The 15,149-nt window shown below is 46.9% G+C and overlaps 1 pseudogene; it reads left to right on the top strand.

The window, feature by feature from the left end:
- Positions 1–13,718: 13,718 nt before the first annotated feature.
- On the top strand, positions 13,719–14,433 carry LOC142838839 (large ribosomal subunit protein eL13 pseudogene; annotated as a pseudogene).
- The last annotated feature ends 716 nt before the right edge of the window (positions 14,434–15,149 follow it).

The raw sequence follows: 15,149 nt of genomic DNA, 5'->3' as shown, positions 1-15,149 counted from the left end.
TCACCATCCACCCCATATCATGCTATATATCCCCATACCCTACCAACACCGCGCCATCACATGCCACATCATCACATGTGGATGAAGAATGAGGCTCTGTCCTGGCCATGGTGGTGAACACCTGTAATCCCAGCACTTGGAAGTCCAAAACAGAAGATGATTTGTTCAAAGTTATGCTTCAGAAATAAACGAACAATAACAACAACAAAAAACCCACGAAAACCCAAAGACAAACAAATGGGAGAAAAGCCAGGCTCTGTGAATAGACACCACACCCCACACAGCACGGCTTAACGCTGGCCCAGTGTGAGCCTACTGGACGCTGTGCCTTTGATCTTCTGCACGATTCGTGTGGAGCAGGTTCTGAGCAGAAGGCCGTTTTCACTTCTCAAATTAGGCAGCAAGGCTTGGCTGGCAGTCTAGTGTCAAAGGCACCACCTGGGCTGGCTCAGGTTACATTTTCACCCAATTGCACGCTGAGTCTGTAGTTAGCGCCAGTGCCCCAACTTGCGGTCCGTCTCCAGGGTAAGACTATCTGGCTGAAGTAAAGGTGTCTGGGTGGATGCTAGAAGTTTCCTCCTAGGGCTCCTGTGGGGAAGAAGCAGGCTGCTTTGGCTATTTTTTCCATTTTTTCTTTTTCATGCATGTGATGTGGTATGCATGGCTGTCTATGCATGTCCACATGTGTGTGTATGTGTGTGCAGTGCACATGGAAGCGTGAGGTTCATGGCAGGGGTCCTCCTCCATTGCTCCCCACATTATTCACTGGAACTCAATGATAAAGCTGTTCTCCATAGGCATCTTGCTTCAGGGTCCTCATCTCCGCCTTCGGAGGCTGGATTAAGGAAGGCTGCACACCCTCTGTGATGCTCTTCCTGGTTGTCAACTTGCCTGCATCTGGGATTAAGTAAAAACCAAACACCTGGGCACACCTGTGAGGGATTTTTCTTAATTAAGTCATTTGAGGTGAGAAGATCCGCCTTGAATCTGGCCGCACCTTCTGCTGGCAGCCTGTATAAAGACATGGAGGGAGGAGGCTTGTTCTCTGCTTGCTCTCACTCTGACTGGCAAGTCCATTCCTTCCCTGGCATTAGAGCTTATGTCTTCAGGATTCGGGTGTACCCTGAAGACCAGCTGAGACGTCCAGCCTAGCGGCCTGAACGGTTCCTCTAGAGAACCCCAATGGCTATGCCCACTCAGCATTCATCTTGGTTCTCATTTGGACTTGGTCCTCATATCTGTAAGGGTCAGCACTTCAACCACTGCACCATGGCCCCATCCACTGATTTTTTTTTTTTGAGGGGACAGGGTTTCTCTGTCTAGTGGTCCTAGAGCACACTTTGTACCAGCTGGCCTCAAATGATGTGGGATGTCCTTCTGTATGTGTGTTGCTTTTATTGGCTAAAGAATAGAAGCTGCTTTGGCCTAGAGGAGGACAGAATATAGCCAGACTGGAAGAGAGATATATATATATAGAAAGGGTAGGTGGAGTCAGAGAGACAACATGTAGCTGCCGAAGGAGACAGATGCCCCGGAACCTAACTGGTAGGCCACAGCCTCTTGCCAATACACAGATGAATAGAAATAGGTTAATTTAAGACATAAGAGTCAGTTAATAAGAAACCTTAGCTAATTGGACAACAGTGTTGGAATTAACATAGTTGTTGTGCAATTACTCTGGTCTGAGTGGCCAGGAATGAGCAGCCTCTGCCTACACTCAAACTCACAGAGATCCGCCTGCCATTCCTCCTGAGTGTTGGAATTAAAGGCGTGCACCACCACATCCCGGCTCATCCCCTGATTTTTAAATTACATTATCATTACTGCATGTTTCATTCAGGACATGTGCGGGGTTGTGTGTGCTGTGGCTCATGTGTGGAGGGCAGAGGGTCTTCTGTGGAGTCTTGTTCTCTCTTTCCACCTACGTGTGGGTTTCAGGTATCAAATCCAACTTCCCAAGGTGTGCAGGATAGATCATCTGAGGGTAAAAATTTCATTCCCTCTCTCTCTCTCTCTCTCTCTCTCTCTCTCTCTCTCTCTCTCTCTCTCTCTCTGGCTTTGGAATTGGACAATGGATATCCTTCTCTAAATCCAAGCATATTAAAAGAAAAATTCAGAGTTTCTGTCTCATGTCAGGAGCAATCTGGTAGGAACAGAAAGAAGAATTTTTTTTTAAGGAAAAATTTTACTTTCCTTAATACCTATTTTGTCTATATAGTATCTTTTATTGAATATATGTCTATATGAATAATGTTTAAGTTTTCCACTATGAACAATGAATTTTCCTGCACTAATCTTTGAAGTTTCCAGTAAGAAGATGGGGGCCCCACAACAACAACTCCACATGGTTGATATGACATCATGATGCTGATAGCCCTGCTATAAGACCTGTTTTGGGTACCAGTTGCTCAAGATGGTTCCAACTTGGTTAGCTGAAATGGTGCACCTTCTTACAATGTTCTGGCCAGAACTCCAAATAGGAGCCTCAGAAAAACCCTGTCAGAGACTGTTTGCAATTATACCAGACAGTAATCTTGAAACTCAACCATCATTTTTACTTTTACAGGATCCCATAGAAAGAACACTGCCCACCCCCATGACAGCTAGAAGTAATTCTAGAAAATGACATCCCCTCTCCCAACAAAGTTTATCCTCAGGGTTAAGGACATCATTTAGGGGTTGACTATAACTGGTATAGGGTTGGGGTGGAAATTATGTAGGCTCAGAGATCTCTTTGAAAAAAAAAGTGGGGTAAATTGAATGGGATAGTAGGTAGATTAGTGTGAGCTTACTCACACTAATAATAATAATAATAATAATAATAATAATAATAATAATAGTGAGTAATAGAGTGAATACTTGTGAGCTATCATTAATGGACAATTTACATTGGTATAGATTCTTGTATATTGATACAAATTCAAATTATATTTGTCAAAATGAATATGCTCCTATTTCTGTTTATAATATTTTTACACCTATTCAAAGTTGTTTTGTCAGATTGTATGCATGCATGTTTCTACCTCTGTTTAAGACATTTTGTATATTGATACAATTTTAGAATATATTTTATCATATTGCACTATACATTTCTACCTCTGACCACAATACTTGTACATTTTTACATTTTGAGGTCATTGTCCTCATTTGCTACACAGTTGTTTAAAGATTGTTTAATATTCTGATATGAAGTCTTAGTCTTTAAGTTATACAGGTATTAAGAATTATAGGTCAATAGTCATTCATGTTTGTCATACTTAGACTAATCAGGTTCTTTAGATACATAGAGATTGTATTCCACATAAATAGGTAATCTTCAACCACTCTAAAGAACTGCAGAATATGGCATTTTAGTAATTTAAAATTAGGTTGACATGAGACACGATTGCTCCTGGCAGCACCGATCTATTCCTGAGAGAATGCTGAGCACCGAAGACACTCCACTTGGAGTTTGGTTTCTTCTTGGCCATGCCTCGACCACTGACATAACACACCTTACTGCCTCTGAAAATGGTCTGTCAGTTACTCTGGTTCTTAGCCAAAGATGGTTGCTCCAACGTTGCAAATGAGACTCTTGGTGATTGCCCAGGTAGCCAGTTGTCTTTGTCATCTACTGTGCATTTTGGAAGTTGCTTGATGGCACTTCCTGCCTACTCAAGTAATATTATCTCCCTTCTTAGGTGTTCGATGGAGTTGAAGATTAGATAGTTGTATTTACCTTCCTCTTATGATTTAGCCAAGTCATTTCTAATACAAGACTTAGACTCCTTTGGATAGAATGATTATTGAAACATTTAGCATATGTTCCTTGCTTAATATTGCTGGCTATAGTTCTAATTTTTATACTTGATATCTGTTCTTACTGTATATAGTTTTGTATTGGGTTTGGAACTCTGTTATTTAAACAAAAGGGGGAGATGATGGGGAATCTCCATCAGACAATGGCCTTTGAGAGACTGGACCAGGTTGAGGCATGGCTTTGGGGTACCAAATGGCTGTGGTCCTGTCCACTTGTCCCTCTCTTCCCATGCTCCACACCTTGATGTTGAATCCATGTTCCTGTTCTGTGAGTTTTCCCTTCTAATAAAGAAAAACCTTAGAATACTGTATTTGGAGTTATTTTGTGAGTATTTGACTCACATTCCCCCCATTCGGCGCATTCAGCATCAACATGGGACAGCTGGAAAAAATACAGAAAACAAAACAAACAGAACCCGATGATGAGCTGTGATTTCCTAAAATGTTTGCCGACACAGCCTGTGGTGCAATGAAGGCACTCTTTGGTCTTCACTTTTTATCCGCTCACACTCAAGCTGACGCACTTCTAACACCAGGAAAAGGGGAACGCGGCCTTCTTGGTATCCCCAAAGAGGAACCGAAACAAACAGCCAAACAATTCCATTCAAGAAAAAAGTAGACACAACAGAGGGAAATAAAGTGTGTGCCATTTTCTGAATGAGAACAGGATGTGGCAGGGACTTGAGGCTTTTAATAGACTAAATGAAGAACTGGGGAGCCACCCTGGACTCTGTGGGGGTACAGCTGGCCTCACTGTTTCAGGACGATTCTCTGACAGGCTCATGTTCCACCATAGAGCCTGGGCGCCGTTGGAATCTGGTTCAGTGGCTGAAGACATCGTAGCCACCGGGACCAGCTGTCTGTAGCCTGCGAGCTTCTGTGTGACTTACGACAAGGCTGTGCCCATGCTGAGTGATGTCCTTCTTGTTTGGCCTTCTTCATATCCGTGATGCAATTCTTTTTAACTGTGGAGCCTTTCTGTGGCTACCTCCTCTAGGTCAGGATCTTTTCTACTCTGGGACACAGAGTAGATGCCGGCCATTCTCCACACAGGACCCAGCTGGTGTGTTCAGCCTTTTGATTTTGCAATTCAGCATTGCCGTCTACAAAGTCCATCCTGGAGAAATGTGAAACTGAATTTAAAAATAAAAGGCAGAAAAAAACCCTCATGTTTGAAGAGGTTTAGGATTTTGTATTCAGCCATACTCTTTCTGCGTTCAGCTGCAGGCTGGACACGCCCATGTCATGCGACGGCACGTGAGTGACAGGGGACATGAGGGATCACAAGGAACGTGGTTTCCTTCTCCACACAGGCTATTCTGCACCCCTTGGTAATGCATGAGGGTTCCCATGGCTAATGGGGAGGGGCCAATGTGGGAGGGGGAGAACCCGCTGCCCCTGTCTGGTGGGCTCCACCTTGCTGCAGGTCTATCAGAGCTTTGTTTCTTCCCTGGCTCATGTCTGGGCACAGATGCGGAGTGTCTTTGCAAAACACACTGTTCACTTGAGCCACGGTCCATCCACCATCTTTCTCATTGGTTTCGCCTTCCAGTGCCCCAGCATTAAATTGAACTTTGGTTGCCATGACAATAGCACCGAGAGGTGTGGCCTTTAGGGAATGGTTCTGTTGGGAGGGTCCACTTTCACAACGTGTCCCAGGTGGGTGGTACGTGGGTTATTTCAATTGTGGGCAGTCAGAACCGTATTGGGATCCCTTGGCTCACACCCTTCGCTCTCCTGCAAAGTGATCTGAATGAGACACCACACCCTACAGGCTGATTGTCTGAGCACTAGGTCCCCTGTTGGAGGCGCTGTTTGTGAAGTCTGTCCCTGGAAGCGGGCTTTGATGGTTTATAGCCTCACCCCCCTTCACCTGCACAGCATGTACTTTCGAGGCCAGTCCCTGGCTTCTGCTGTAGCGCCTTACATTCATGCTTTTAGACATTCTTCTGGGAAGTGCCCTGTGTTGCCGCAAGGCCATAGAAGACGAGGGAGGGAGAAGGATGTTCCACTTTCCTTTGGTGAAGCCACAACATACTCCAGTCTTCTCCCAGGGACAGAAGGAGAGATGGAGAGGGAGAGAGGGAGCAGGCACCAGTTTCAGCTGCTCCAAGGAGCAGCTCCCCCTCAATGCTTTTCCAGGCGAAATATCTACATTCTGCAGTGGGCAGGGTCAGGGACTCAATCAGCTTGGTACCTGGAGTTGAGGGAAGCAAAGATGTAGACCTTGTTTGCTGGTTTTGGTCAAAGGCCACCCTTCAAACACAGTTCTTTTGCTGGGGCTGAACTTTTTATGTTTGGCTTCTAATTTGCATTTTCCAGGGATTTGCATTTTCATAGGATTATTTTAAGTGAGGGGGTTAAATTGTGTTTATTAGAATCTATTAATTGTGTATAATTAGGGGTTTCAGTGTACCATGTGTATACACGTATATAGTCTGCTTATATTCACCCCCACCGCCTTGTTTCTTCCCCGATGCTCTCCTCTTCCCTCCCTGTTCCTCTTCTACTTTCATGTCTTTTTCTTGTTTGTTTTGGTGACCCAGTGAGTTCATCAGGGTGCGTACAGGAGCCTAGACAAGGGCTCATTTGTAGGAACATGAGCGCTTTATTGGCGGCTATGCTACTGAAGACAATTTCTCCCTTCAGTGATGGGATGTTTTTTTCTAATTTTACTTAAAGACAGCAACTTTGTTCTAAAATGACTCATATTTTCTCAGTGTTGAAAATACGGGTTAGTTAAAGTAGAAGCATCAACAAGGCCTCCCTGTGAGTCAATTGCACTGCTGAGGGTTTGGGGTAGGAACTTCCCATCTGCAGAGGGAACTTGTGTACACTCCCTTGTTTCCATTTGTTAGGGACATTTCTCATTTTCATTTTTCTACCCTGTTATTAGTTCAGTACGATCTGCTTTTTCATTATAATGAAATGAAATGGCTGTGATGTTGACCTCCCAGATGTGACCCAGGCCAGAGCAGTTAGCCCTGGTGTGCAGCTCTGAAGCAAAGCCAAGTGGAGACTTCCCGAGCCTGGGTTTTTCTCTGTGAATCACAGACGTAACAGGTTTTACTTTTGGGCTGTTCTAAACAGAAAATCAAATTAGCTACTTTCGGTGAAAAATGCTAAAATCTCTGATTCCTAACAAAATGTATGGAGTGCTGGCAGTAAAGAGAGTCAAATTCAGTTCCCTTAGCAAGTAACTGTGCCAGCTCCTCCTTCTTATGGTGTTGGTTATGAACCCAGAGTCTCCCACAGAAAATGCTCGGCCTCTGAGCCTCTCTCTCCCTCTCTCCCTCCCCTCTCATATATGCACATAGAAAGGTTTATTTATTCAGTGTGTATGAATGTTTTGTTTGAATGCATGTCTGTGTGCCATGGAAGTACCTGGTGACCACGGAGATCAGAAAGGTCTAACAGAGCCTCTGAAACCAGACTTACAGACGCTTGTGGGCTACCAGATGGGTTCTGGGAATTGAACCTGGGTCCTCTGCAAGAGCAACCAGTGCTCTTAACTGCTGAGCCATCTCTCCAGCTGTGGTGGTTTGAATGGTTCCCACAGATTCATGTGTTTGAATGTTTGGCCCATAGGGAATGTCACTATTAGGAGGTGTGGTCTTTTTGGAGTAGGTGTGGCCTTGTTGGAGGACGTGTGTCACTATGGGGGCGGACTTTGAGGTCTCCTATGCTTAAGTTATGCCCAGTTTGGGATACACAGTCACTTTTGCTGCCTGTGGATCAAGACTCTAGTTCCTTCCAGCACCGTGTCTGTCTGTATGCTGCCATGTTCTGCCATGGTGATAATGAACCAAACCTTTAACATTGTAAACCAGCCCCACTTAAGTGTTTTACTTAATAAAAGTTGCCATGGTCATGGTGTCTCTTCACAGCATTGGAACTAAGACACCTGTCTACCATCCCTTGTTTTTCCCTTATTTATGTGTGTGTATGCACATGCATGTGTGCTGTGTATGTGTACACATGTTTCTTTGTGTCCACATGTGCACATGAGGCCAGTGGTCAACATCAGGTATCTTTCTTCAACCAACCTCTCATTTTATCTTAACTCCAAACAGCTTCACTTTCTGAGGTGCCAGGTTTAAGATGACCACATATGAATTTCAGGGACCATTCAGCCTATGCCATCTTGTACAGCGTCAGATTCAGAGTTGATAATTGTGGTGCCTGCTGACTGAATGCCTTCTCTTGAGACAAGGTCTCAAGATTTTCCTTGCACTTGTTACATAACCAAGGACAACTCTGAACTTCTGGGCTTTGTGTCTCCAGCTCTGAGTGCAGGGATTACATGTATGTGTTACCACATCTGGCTTATGTGATGCCCGGGATCAAACTCAGGACCTTGGGGGTTGCTAGGTGAGCACTCTTCCCGCTGATCCACATCTCCAGTCCCAGTCACTGAATGTTTTAGTTACTTTTTGTGTTGCTGTAACCAAATACCTTGGTTACCACTTGAAGACAATGTAGCAAGACTGCTTGGCTCATGATTCCCCAAATGGTCACTGGGCTGGGTCTCTGTGAGGCAGGAACCTGGTGGTGGGACCACCTGCTGAAGGTTGTTTATCTCATGGTGCACAAAGAGCAAATGGAAGGGGAAGGGCGGGACTAGGTGTAAATTCAAAGCTCACCCCAGCGACCTCCCTCCTCCACTCAGAACTCCTCAGATTTGCATCAGCTCCTGTGTGGCACCAATGCTGATACTTGCTTTCTCCTCCAAGGAGAACACAGGAAGTGGCCTCATCATCTCTGTATTGGTTACTTTTCTCAGTCCCGGGAGCAAAGCAATTTAAGGAAGGGAGGAATTATTCCCCTTGAAGTTTCAAGTTTCAGTCTATCATGGCTGGAAAACCATGGCCGCCCTAGCTCGAGGCAGCTGGTCATGTTGCATCCACAGTCAGGAAGCAGAGAGAGTTGAGTGCTGGCGCTCAGCTTGGCTTCTCTTTTTGGTTGTGTCTGAGACCTGAGCCCATGGGATGTTACCTACATCAAGGTGGCTCTTTCCACCTCAGTTAATTTAACCTAGAAACTCCTCACAGATACATCCAGAAGTGCTTCCAGGGTGACCCTAGATCGTGTCAACTGGACAACATCGACCATCATCAATCACACAGGATACACAGATCCAAACACAGCGCTGACCATTGCTGAGGGACAATGGTATTTTATCCTGTCACTTGTCTTATTTTGAATAAAATACTGATTGGCCAGTAACCAGGTAGGAAGTATAGGCGGGGTGACCAGGTAGGAAGAAGAGGTGGGGCAATAAGAATTCTGGGAAGAGGGAAGTTTCAGTTTGCAGTCGTGACCCAGCCACAGAGGAGGCAAGATGTGTGACTGCCTCGTCAAAAAAGGGACCAAGCCACACAGCTAACATAGACAAGAATTATGGCCTAATACAAGTTATAAGAATTAGTTAATAAGAAGCCTGAGATACTGGACCAATCAGTTTATAATTGATGTAGACTTCTGTGTGATTATATGGGACTGAATGACTGCAGGACAGGGCGGGACAGAAATCCGGGCAACAGACCATCACACCAGGATACACAGATCCAAGCACCATTTGACTGAGAATAAACCATACCCAAGGCGCTCCCAGGTAACCAGAGGAGACAATCACCCCTTCACTCAATATGCTGAACCCCATCAGACTGTAGAAGGCCTGGGGCCAGCAGCCCACCCTGGCCACTCCATGTGAGCCCAGCCAAGTGCTATTTTCCAGTTTCTCAGATTCTGTTCACACTCCTGCCTGCACATCAGAAGCGCATGAGGGTCTCTTAAAAATATTCCCGAGGAAAGTGTACTGCTTAGACCACTACGTCAGAGTCTGAAGGGCCCAGACTAGAATTTTATGAGTTAGATTCTGGAGCACAGCCAGGTTGCTGATTGCAGAGGTACGCAGAGGTCTAGAATCTTCTCTGCTCCAGGCACCCTGCCTTCCAGATGTACCTCATCTCAGCTCCATGGACCTAGAATTTTGGGCATCTTTGTAGTTACTGAAGTGTAGCTTTCTTCAGGCTCACCTCCCAAAGAACAATGGACTTGGGGGTGCAGAGCCTATGAATGTGTTCAAGGGCAGCGTGGAAGGATTCAGCTCTTGCAGCCCTGGGCTGCTACATTCTGCGCCAGCATCATCTGGCTCAATACCCCTTCCACTTCTCCGTTGCATCTCTCCTTCCTGTCTCTCTCATCAAGACATTGTGCTTAGAGTCCAGCTCCATGGGAATGACAGCTAGTGTTCCTGATCTTAACCTTTGGTCCAAACAAAGTCATATTCTGGGGTCCAGGGCAGATACATTTTGGTTAAGAGACACAACTTATTCTGCTCAAAAAAGGCCTTCAAAACTGCACCCAAATGAGAATCCTTGGTGTCCGGGTTCTGCTGTGGTGAGCTTGCAGTTTTTGATGGTTCTAATGGTGGCCTGCCGTGATACCAGAGCTCAGTTCCATCAGAGGGAGGAGTCCATGGTCATGTCCAGCTTTCTGTTCTGGTCTGGTCCTACGGGGCGTGGTGGGCTGTGTATCTTTTTCAGTAAATAAAACCTGTTTTGGCTCGGCAGCGCCCCGGCCTCAACGCTGGTGTGTTATTTCTGGCTTCTCCACACCTGGACAACTGTGAGCTCCACAGGCCATGCTTGTCACCCCTCAGTAACCTGAGTCTCCAGGGTTCACAGGTCTGGAACAAAAGTCTTCAGTCCTTGGGGGTGGTGAAGTTGTTTCTCCTGAGAAGTTGTGAAGCCAGTTTTGTGAGGTTAGCTGGCTGGGATTCCAGTGGAGGGCTGTTGATCCACAAAGGGCTCATTCAGCCATCCCCTTTAGTCTTAATGAATTGCAGACTGTAGATGGCAGGGCCCTGGGGCCAGAGACCCCCTCTCTGGTTTCCATTCTGCTGCAGGCTGGACCCCTTGCCGTGGTTCCCTTGGCAGAGACTTCCAGTATCAGATCCACCTTTGTGATCCTGGCTTAGGTTTCTTTGCTGTTGAACTGAATTAGAAAAAACATGAGCTTCAGGTAGATGCCCCCTTGGAACTGAGTTCCTAAGGCCACACTTTGGGCTTTGGTTTGCTTTTGGGGCAAAGGGGTAGATGGAGACCATTCTGAAGTCATACACAGGGCTAGCAATTCATCTCTCTCTGTCTCTGTCTCTCTGTCTCTGTCTCTCTGTCTCTGTCTCTGTCTCTCTCTCTCTCTCTCTCTCTCTCTTTCTCTCTCTCTCTCTCTCTCTCTGTCTCTCTCTCCGCTTTTTTTGAGACAGAGTTTCTCCATGTAGCTTTGGAGCCTGTCCTGTGTAGCCCAGGCTGGCCTTTAACTCACAGAGATCCACCTGCCTCTGCTTCCCTGGGAATAAAGGTATGCGCCACCACTGCCTGACAGCAATTCAATTCTCTGTGTTTTTGGAAAGATATTAAAGTAACCCTCCCATTTCTCCCGTTTAAACCTTTTTTAAAAATAGCCAGGAGTGATGGCATACACCTTTAATCCCAACATTTGGGAGGCAGAGGCAGGCAGATCTTTGAGTTTGATAGCAGCCTGGTCTATAGAGTGAGTTCCACCATAGTCAGAGCTACACAGAGAAACCCTGCCTCAAAAAAAAAATCAAACAAAACTAAATAAACAGACAAACGAACAAACAAAAACAACCCCCCTTCTTTGAGACAGGTATGCTATGTAGCCCAGGTTGACTTCAACTTCCTTAGTTTGCTGCCTCTGCCTCCCAGGGCACAGGTCACAGACAAGAGTCTACTTTCTCTAGTCCCCTCTCATTGCTTTCTTCTCCAGAACTGCTTTGTGAGAGCTCCGTCTGGTCACAACCCAAACCCTCTCTTCTTCCCCTTTGACTCTTCAGCCCTCAGGCAGCGTCCTCCTGGGATGGTGGGAAAGGGAGGAGTTGGCTGTGCTGAGTCTGAGGCCTAGTCTCCTGACCTGAACCAGAGGAAGAGTGTCTGTCCCTTCAGGTTAATGCTCATACTCCTGTTAGTAAGTGGAGAAGACTGTCCCTGCAGGTTAATGCTTATACTCCTGTTAGTAAGTGGAGAAGACTGTCCCTGCAGGTTAATGCTTATACTCCTGTTAGTAAGTGGAGAAGACTGTCCCTGCAGGTTAATGCTTAATACTCCTGTTAGTAAGTGGAGAAGACTGTCCCTGCAGGTTAATGCTTATACTTCTGTTAGTAAGTGGAGAAGACTGTCCCTGCAGGTTAATGCTTATACTCCTGTTAGTAAGTGGAGAAGACTGTCCCTGCAGGTTAATGCTTATACTTCTGTTAGTAAGTGGAGAAGACTGTCCCTGCAGGTTAATGCTTATACTTCTGTTAGTAAGTGGAGAAGACTGTCCCTGCAGGTTAATGCTCATACTCCTGTTAGTAAGTGGAGAAGACTGTCCCTGCAGGTTAATGCTCATACTCCTGTTAGTAAGTGGAGAAGACTGTCCCTGCAGGTTAATGCTTATACTCCTGTTAGTAAGTGGAGAAGACTGTCCCTGCAGGTTAATGCTCATACTCCTGTTAGTAAGTGGAGAAGACTGTCCCTGCAGGTTAATGCTTATATTCCTGTTAGTAAGTGGAGAAGACTGTCCCTGCAGGTTAATGCTCATACTCCTGTTAGTAAGTGGAGAAGACTGTCCCTGCAGGTTAATGCTTATACTCCTGTTAGTAAGTAAGTGGAGAAGAAGGCCTGGGACTCGGGGCTGTGGAGCCTGAACCTTCTCTCCCTGTACAGAAGTGGGTTTGGAGAACTTCCCTGGGGCAGGACAGTCGCGGAACTTGGCTTCCAGGAGGCTCTACTGCCTCCTGTCTTTGTGAAGAACCTAAGAGCTCACTCTGAGTGCTGGGCCAGTGAGCGACTGACCACCCCAAAAGCTACTCCTCAGCAGTGTGGAGACGTGATGCCTGGACCTTTGTGCTTGTCCTGTCTCACTGCCATCCAAGGACTTCGTTTGTGGAAACTTTTCTGTAGAGAAACCAGAGGGAGTGGAAGTTTAGCCGAGGGGGACTAGGGAGGCAGGCCCTGCAAGCATGAACGACCGGGTTCAGTTAGAATCCATGTAAAATATCCAGGTGTGGTCACATTTGCTGGTAATCCCAGCCTTGGGAAGGGAGAGCAAGGATCCCTGGATCTACGTAGCCTGATTGGTGGGCTCTTTGTCTCAGTGAGAGACTCTGTCTGAAAAGAAAGCAAAATGGATGGTGATCAAGTATTGACATCAGAGTTTGACCTGTCACTGGTGTGGGACCATGGTCTGTATTCTGTCAGTTATATTTTAAATAAACGCTGATTGGCTAGTAGCCAGGCAGGAAGTATAGGTAGGACAACCAGACAGGAAGTAGAGGTGAGTCAAGGAGAGCAGGAGTATTCTGGGAAGAAGGAAGCTTTTTCTGCAGTTGTGAGCCTGCCACAGAAGAAGCAAGATGTGACTGCCTCGCTGAAAAAGTTACTGAGCCATGTGGCTAGCATAGACAAGAATAGTGGGCTAATATAAGTTATAAGAGTTAATAAGAAGCCTGAGCTAATGGGCCAATCAGTTTATAGTTAATGTAGACCTCTGTGTGATTTCTTTGGGACTTAATGACTGTGGGAACCTGGCAGCACAGAAAACTCAGTCAAAATATCACCTTCAAACTTATCTGTGTACATGAACACACACACACATGCACTCACAGACACACACACTCATGTGTGTACATGAACACACACACTCGCACCCCCCTCCCCCAAAAGAGTATAGCAACGGATGCTGGCCCCACCTTCACCAGGTTGTCATTGTCACTGGGCAGTAAGGGCCCTGAGGGGGTCAAGCAACAGAGAGCCATAGTCCAAGAGAGGAGCTGTGGAGGATCAGGGTGACCTGGGCTGGGAGGAGGAGAGAGGGCCAAGGAGAACTGGAATGAAAATGGCAACGGTGCGTTCCCCTGCACGGGAGGCAGCCATGGCGCCCAGCCGGAATGGCATGATCTTGAAGCCCCACTTCCACAAGGACTGGCAGCGGCGAGTGGACACTTGGTTCAACCAGCCAGCATGCAAGATCCGCAGGCGCAAGGCCCGGCAGGCGAAAGCGCGCCGCATTGCCCCGCGTCCGGACCCATCAGGCCTATCGTGAGGTGCCCCACAGTGCGCTACCACACCAAAGTCCGAGCTGGCCGGGGCTTCAGCCTGGAGGAACTCAGGGTGGCTGGTATCCATAAGAAGGAAGCTCGCACCATCGGCATCTCCGTGGACCCAAGGAGGCGAAACAAGTCCACCGAGTCCCTGCAGGCCAACGCGCAGCGCCTGAAGGAGTACCGCTCCAAGCTCATCCTCTTCCCCAGGAAGCCTTCCGCTCCAAAGAAGGGAGATAGTTCGGCTGAAGAACTTAAATTGGCCACTCAGCTAACAGGACCTGTGATGCCCATCCGGAATGTTTATAAAAAGGAGAAAGCCAGAGTCATCACAGAAGAAGAGAAGAACTTCAAGGCTTTTGCCAGTCTTCGCATGGCCCCGGGCCAATGCCCGGCTCTTTGGCATACGAGCAAAGAGGGCAAAGGAAGCTGCAGAGCAAGATGTTGAGAAGAAAAAGTGATGTGCTTTTGGACTATTGCAATAAATTTTCCATAAAGCAAAAAAAAAAAAAAACAAGAAAAGAAAATGGCAACGGTGTGGCAGGTTCCAAGTGTTTCATGGCAGATGGGACTAGCAGAGAAAGAGAAATGTCCAAGCCAGCCTGAAGGGCACCTTCCAGGGATCCCCGACTTTGTTCTGAGCCATCATTAGAAGTAGTGACCTGTGTGTGTATGTGAACAACGGGAGTTCATCCCCAGCTTACAAGGGGATCAAAGCTCCAGAACCCACTTGAAGTGAAAACATTGTAAGCTGGAAACACACTGAGTACCCTAACCCGCCTCATGCCATTAGCCACACAGCACTCTGTCCCGTCTAAAGTGCCTGTCCTGCGCCATCCTGGGAGGACTGGGTCCCACAGCTAACGTGTTAAGAGTAACCCCCAGCGCGTATGCTTTCTATGGAACAAACTTTGCTTTTGTGCTATTGAGTGGGGGATAAATGTAGAGCAGTTGGGGGCCAGCAGTGGTGAGGAATGCATACAAGGGCTGGGCTCTCCTGGGGTTCAGCCTAAGTGCACCAAGAGCTGTTGCTGAGCCTACAATAGCCCTAAGCTGCTGTTCCCGACCCCACACGCCAAAGGAGCCGTGCTCTGCCCTGGACAGCCTGCTCTGGGCTGTGTGGTCTCTCTCCAGAGCAGGGGCAGTGAGGAATTGCCCTCAAGTCTCTCAGGAGCCAGGTGCTGCCGCCAGCACTGGTGTGGGGGTACGCTCTGAGAAGACAGCCAAGAACGAACGAATGTGA

Source organism: Microtus pennsylvanicus, chromosome 1, assembly GCF_037038515.1.
Source record: "Microtus pennsylvanicus isolate mMicPen1 chromosome 1, mMicPen1.hap1, whole genome shotgun sequence".
NCBI classification, from domain to species: Eukaryota; Metazoa; Chordata; class Mammalia; order Rodentia; family Cricetidae; genus Microtus; species Microtus pennsylvanicus.
This window is presented reverse-complemented; position numbering and strand designations above follow the sequence as displayed.